Below are 6,415 nucleotides of genomic sequence, written 5' to 3'. Positions count from 1 at the left end.
CATTCCCACCAGCAAGAAATAAAAGTTCCTGTTGTTCTACATCCTCACCAGCATTTGCTGATGTGTTTTGGAATTTAGCCATTCTAATAAAGTATAACAGTATATTATTGTTGTTTTAATTTGTGACATGTGATGTGGAGCATCTTTTCTATGCCATCCCATCACTTTTGCTGACTCTATTCCGTAAACGAAATTCACTAGGCCCAGGCAGCACTCAAGGGGGTGGGAATCACCCAAAGGCATACATAGCAGGATATGGGGTCACTGGGGACCATTTCAAAGGCTGCCCAATATAATTCAATTCGGGGGGGGGAGGAGGAGAGGAATTGGAGACAAACATAGACAATGCTTTTGAAGAGTTTTGCTACAAAGAGAAACAATGAAATGAGAGGTTAGTTGCAGAAAGATGTGACATTAAAGTATGTTTCCATTTTAATTATTTTACAACAAACCAGATCATTCTTATCAATAAAAGTGGCATATTTAATATATTGAATGTCTAATTAAATAGAATTCTACTTTACACCATTATTCATATATTTCTTAGAAGTATTGTGACCAACAGTGCTCTGGTTTGTAAAAAATTAAACCTGAGAAGAAATTTTAAAAAATGGTCTGTTTGGCCCTAGCCAGTTTGGCTCAGTGGATAGAGCATCAGCCCTGCAGACCGAAGGGTCCCAGGTTCAATTCCAGTCAAGGGCACGTACCTTGGTTGCAGGCTCCTCCCTGGCCTGGGCCCTGGTCAGGCTCGTGCAGGAGGCAACCAATCAATGTGTTTCTTTCACATTGATATTTTCCTCTGTCTTTTCCTCTCTCTTCCACTCTCTCTAAAATCAATGAAAAAATATCCTCTGGTGAGTATTAAAAAAAAAAAAAAGAGTGTTTGTACCCATGTGGGGGTCAGAAACAAGCACATCTGTATTGCAGGGCTTCCAGGAGACTTTGCTGCACATCCTCTAATTACTGATCATCTACACCATTTATTTAGGCAGATAAAACCAATAGGCCCCAGGGAGGGCAGACATTCTCTCTTGGCTTGAAAACAAGCCTACAGCTGCTTGGAAAAGGCAGGCTGCTGAGCTGAGGCCTGCATGTGGCAAACAGCCCAATGACACTAATTAAAATGTTACCCAACTGGAGTGATCATTTAAATCATAAATAATGTCAGTCATTGCTTTAACTTCTGACTCTACACTACAATAACACAATAAATTTGCACTAAACACAAAGACAAGAGTAAATGAATGGCCCCATTAATTTGCAAAAGTAAATGTCCTAGATATGTCTAATGTTAGTCCATAGAGAACAAGGGAGTCTTAGGGTCAGGCAACTGCAGGGTTTGGGGAGGGCCATAAATAATGTGCTTTCTTCCCCTTCCATGCTCAGAACCCACTCAGGCATAAGACAGAATGGAAATTAAAGTGTTAGCTTTCCTACTGATAAGATCGAGTCTTTAGAGCTGTCTGTTCTATCCCCCTTCTCAGTCCAGACCTTGAGTCACCATTTCCTTAAACTAGTCCCGGGCACTGAGGGGAGAAAAAGAACCTGAATCCTCACAGCTAACATCTTTCTAATGGATTTGCTGTTCTTTGAGAAAGATGAGTCATTGGATGTCACCTGCCATAACATGTGGGGGGCAAGCATTTAGAGTGAGTAAAATGCAGGATCGTGTTACTGCAGGGTTAATGAGAAATAATCTCCCACTTGGTTTGGACTATTGGAAAAACGCAGTGGCAAAGGGGAGGGACTCCTCAACGGCTTCCAAGTGATCGCTTCTTGTCCCATCTCCCCTCCCATCAAAGAAGATCGGAATCTTGGCCTGTTTCATTGGGAACAGGGGACAGGCAGGGGAGGGAAACCAACAAGCCTACCCTAGTTTGCATGCTCTAAAAATTCATGTTAGCACAGGATTTTATTGGAATGTCTTCTCTTCTGGAAGGGAATGAGGAGCGTGTGGGCAGAGGCTAGCGGCATTATCCAACACAAGTTCCTCTACAGAGAAACAGGGTCAGGCGGTGGGTGGGGAGTGTGGGGGGCTGGAGGGGTGGCTCCCCTCTGTCAGCAAAGAGGTACCCAACACCTGATGCCCGGGGATGCCTGCTCTAGAAAGGCCGGCCAAATACACACTGAGAGGGGAAATCCACTGACAGCACCAAACCCTGGGCCAAGGACTGGGAATGCAGGGATAAAGGCACACGCAAGGTGACCTAGGAAAGCTACAGCCTGGGTAAGACCCCACCCCTGCTACCTACCATGTGAGCCTAGAAGAGCTTTATAGTGTCTACCCAACTCTAAAGGCATATGGAGGATAAATGGCAAATCTGTTGCCCTGAGTCATTTCCCACTTACCCAGGCACTAATGAGGCTGAATTCTGGGGATTCCGTGGAGGAGTCCTCATGGAGCTGATATTCCAACACCATGACAACTCTGCCATTGGAGAAGAGCCTAAGGCCGGCTCTACTCCAGCAGAGAAACCCTGGATGATGTGTCAAGTCCCTTCTACTCTATGGCTCTTCAACTCTCTAGGCCTCTGATTTCCCCCTCTCGTATGTTTGATGTGCTGTCAGCTTCCTCCTGGGAATGCTAGACTCAGCTAGGCACCCCCTCCCGCGGGAAGCCTTCACTGAGTCCTCAGCGGGGGGCTTGCTTTGTGCCGCGTCCCTGGCACGCTATGTGGGCTCCTGTCCGCGGATGGACCTCACCTTACGTTCCTTAAGGGCAGGGGCAGTGTCTCATTGGCCCTCACACCCCAGCGCCCAGCGCGACGCCAGGCAGAGCCAGCCCTCTATAATACCCGTTGCCCTAAACCCAAATCCCAAAATCCCAAGGGCAGGTTGCAGATAAAACGACGTGTGAGAGTGAGGCTGGGGAGGGCTCCTCTGTCCCTCTGTCCCTCTGTGACGTGCAGGCCACCCTAGGGGAAGGCAGGCATGGGGTATTCGGGCGCGGCGGGTACCTAACATTATGTGAATGTCAGGGGCTTCATGGAACCTGCAGGGAGGTACATGGACACCACACCCAGGGAGGTGTTAGGGTGGATTCCCCCGAGGCCGCAGTCTCTGGGCCGGGGCTGGGGGACTGGGCCGGCGCCCGCCCCGCGTTCCCCAGGCCGCCGGCAGGGGGCGCGCGAGGCCTCTGGGGGCCGCGGGCGGGGCGGGAGCGGGCGGTGCTGGGTGGGGGCGGGATGCTGAGCCGGGAGGGGCACTGGGGCAACTTTTTGGTTGGCTGCCTCCGGTGCTGACAGCCCAGGCCCCTTTTAAACTTGGTTTCTCTGGCGCCCTCCCCTTTCGGACGCGGCGCGCGACTTGGGTAAGTGGCTCCCGTGTGGTTCGACGCTGGAGCGGCCACGTGGCCGGGGGGGTCTCTCTGGCGACCCTAGGGGTGCCCTTGTTGTCCCGGGCCTGCCCCGTCTGTGCCGCCAAGATCGGGGTTCGGCCCCAGCTCGGCGACCCCTGGGGAGAGGCGCTGCCAGCTCCGCGGATGGAGCCCCCGGGGGAGCCTCTCTGATAGGCCCACTTGGGTGGGGACCCCACCGCGGTGCTGGGGACGCTCCCGCCCCGGGACGCACCCTCGTGGCACCTCGGGTCCCCCTTTTCCCCAGTGCCCGGGAGCCTGGCACCTCTCGTGCCTGTGGCCCCGACGCCCCAGGGATCGGACCGCAGGGAGCTGAGAACGTCTTTCCATGGGAACGTTAGCATTTGGAGGATTAGCCTGACCCGGGCGGAGGCGCGGAGGCCGGGGCGGTGCCCTGCCCAGGGCCCTGATGACCCGGCGTAGCCAGTTTAGGACGCGGCTGCCATCCCGGGTCTGGAAGGCGCTGCGCTTCCGTGCGGAGCAGGGTAATGACGGTGTTGGCAACAAACGGGGGTAATTTCGCCCACTCTCTCCCGCCACGATTGCCCTGCCCTTGCCACGGTGGATGGGCTTTTCTAAAGGTCCAGGGGCGAGTCCTGCGGGAGCATCTGGACCACGGGTTCCACCAAGATAAACACGCACGGCTGCCCCGGGGAAAGCTTTGTCTCCAGGAAGCACCAAGTTTGGGGCTCAGTGGGCACACGAAGGGTTCGTTACTCCGTACATATTGCTGCAGAAAGTTAGTGTCCACATGAGAAAGTCTCAGTTTAGAGTTCAGTGAGCGAACGAAGGAATCCTTGTAGCCCTCGGAGATACTACTTAGCAATCTCCTTTCGAAATGCGAGGCTGGTGTGGTGTACGGGTCGGCCTCAGTTGTGCAAGATCCTTGTACTGATTAGGCAACCGGAGAGGGGTCTATTTTTATCATGCTTCCAAAGAGGGAAATGGTGTGTTGCAGGCCGTGTTCTCAGCACACGGACAACGCTTGCTGCCCCAGTGCCTCCGTCTCTGGTGGGTCGCACCGCCACACAGGGAAAGGCCATGGCCGGGCTTTGTTGTACAGTTGCCTTCGGTGTTGAGCCAGACTGTTTAAACAATTCCATCTGAGAAAGATGCATGCACTGAGAGCCGGGCAGCGTGTGTCTATTTAAGGATTGTGGAAGCTGAGCAAGGGAGGACGCCTGTTCTCAACACTTGGGCTCTGGCTCTGGGCAAACAAGTGTCTGGCTTCCTTTGGTTTTAAAATCCATTAAAGCTTTGTGTGTGTGTTGTTTTTTTAATATATTTTTACTTATTTCAGAGAAGAAGGGAGAGGGAGGGAGAGAGAAAAATCAATGATGAGAATCATTGATCCAGCTGCCTTCTGCACACCACCTGGGATCTGAGCCCACAATCGGGCATGTGCCCTTGACAGGAATCGAACCTGGAACCCTTCTAGCGCAGGCCCACGCTCTAGCCACTGAACCAAACCGGCTAGGGTGCTTCTGGTTTTTTTTGTTGTTGTTGTTTTCTAGGCAGATAACTGCTGCCAGTAATGTTTATTTTTTCTAAAATTGATCATTATTCCATGCTAATGAAACCGGAAAAGTGGTGGCTGCTGACATTCTGTTAAATGGATTTCCAGAGTACATGAATGTTTTTCACTATTCGTTTTATTCCTGGCTGGAAACCTAGGTGGTTCCCAAGTGTCAGGAAATTTGGAGATTGTGCCTTTTTAAAAATGGGGATTCTATTCAACAGTAGCTCTTTATTCCATCACAGTTTGCTAGTAGATGGCCACAATAAAAGACGTTCTTTGCCAAAACAAAAAGTTACCACATGATATTCTTAACGTTATTCTTCTTACTTTCCTACCAGGCTCAGTCCAGTTCAGGATGCTGACAAACTTCAGGTAAATGGAGAGAGTTTGGATTAAGTTATTATTAAATAGTCGAGTAGAATTCTTGGCCAAGGATGAGAACTCTAATCTGATGGGATATGCCCCTGCTCTGATGGGTTAAAGGATTTACCTGAGGCCAACCTGGTAGGAATTTATTAAATGCTGTCATATCCCTCCCCACTTCACAAAGGATGCTTAAGTGATGGACATTCAATCTTTAAAAATGTTTTCCAATGGTGACTATTTTGAGATTGAAAAAATGTAGAGATGAATTGTTAGCATTATTAACATAGGATTTTGAGTTTTAAAATGTGGTTTTTAAGTCAAACCATGACTGTGTCTGAGTGGGGAGTTCTATTATCTATACAGTTTTGTAAGCTGTTTTCTTAAATAGCATCTTACCTAGTAATTGCTAATCTAATTACCTCCGGTGGCACTTTTCTTACAGGGCTGGTGCTGCTGGAGAGACAGAATTGTGCCGGAAAGAAGCTTTTCAAGTAGATAAGGTGTATTTGAACAGGTGATGGTTGATATATGCAAAACAGAGGCTTTTGCTTTCTTTGTCCCTTTCACGCTAACAGCGGTTCTCAACCTGTGGGTCGAGACCCCTTTGGCGGTCGAATGACCCTTTCACAGGGGTCGCCTAAGACCATCCTGCATATCAGATATTTACATTACGATTCATCACAGTAGCAACATTACAGTTATGAAGTAGCAATGAAAATAATTTTATGGTTGGGTCACAACATGAAGAACTGTATTTAAAGGGCCAGAAGGTTGAGAACCACTGCGCTAACAGCTGGGGTGAGTTGCGGGGGGTGGGGGAGGGTAGGGGCAGATTTCTGTTAGAGCATATATCTGCCCCATAGCGAATTCCCATAGAATTCAATTCCATTATTTCAGCTTTTGTTCCACGGCCCCAGCCTCCTGCCTGACACAGTGACCAGACTGTGTATTCTGTACTTAAGGCCGTTTTGTCCACTGTGCTTCAGGCTACAAAGTTATTTTAAAATCCCATTCTTTTGACTGTTGTAAAGATTATTTGTTACCACGTATCCTTTTAAAAATCCTGGTTTTATATGCTTACAGATTTTTCTAAAATGCTGTATGTAGAACACTTTAATGATTAAATATGACCCTTTTGATAAAAACAGATCGATGGATTCCTAGGGGTGGGGAGG

The 6,415-nt window shown here is 49.3% G+C and overlaps 1 long non-coding RNA gene and 1 other non-coding gene across 2 annotated transcripts; both read left to right on the top strand.

Annotated features, from left to right (window-relative positions):
* The first annotated feature begins 3,226 nt into the window (after positions 1-3,226).
* Positions 3,227-5,925, top strand: LOC111826051. Its single transcript, XR_002829292.1, has 3 exons — positions 3,227-3,310; positions 5,213-5,246; positions 5,683-5,925. It is a non-coding gene; the product is annotated as an uncharacterized LOC111826051 (long non-coding RNA).
* On the top strand, positions 5,300-5,373 carry LOC111826063. Its single transcript, XR_002829306.1, has one exon. It is a non-coding gene; the product is annotated as a small nucleolar RNA SNORD93 (small nucleolar RNA).
* Positions 5,926-6,415: the final 490 nt, after the last annotated feature.

Source organism: Myotis lucifugus, unplaced genomic scaffold (assembly GCF_000147115.1).
Source record: "Myotis lucifugus unplaced genomic scaffold, Myoluc2.0 scaffold_52, whole genome shotgun sequence".
NCBI lineage: Eukaryota > Metazoa > Chordata > Mammalia > Chiroptera > Vespertilionidae > Myotis > Myotis lucifugus.
This window is presented reverse-complemented; position numbering and strand designations above follow the sequence as displayed.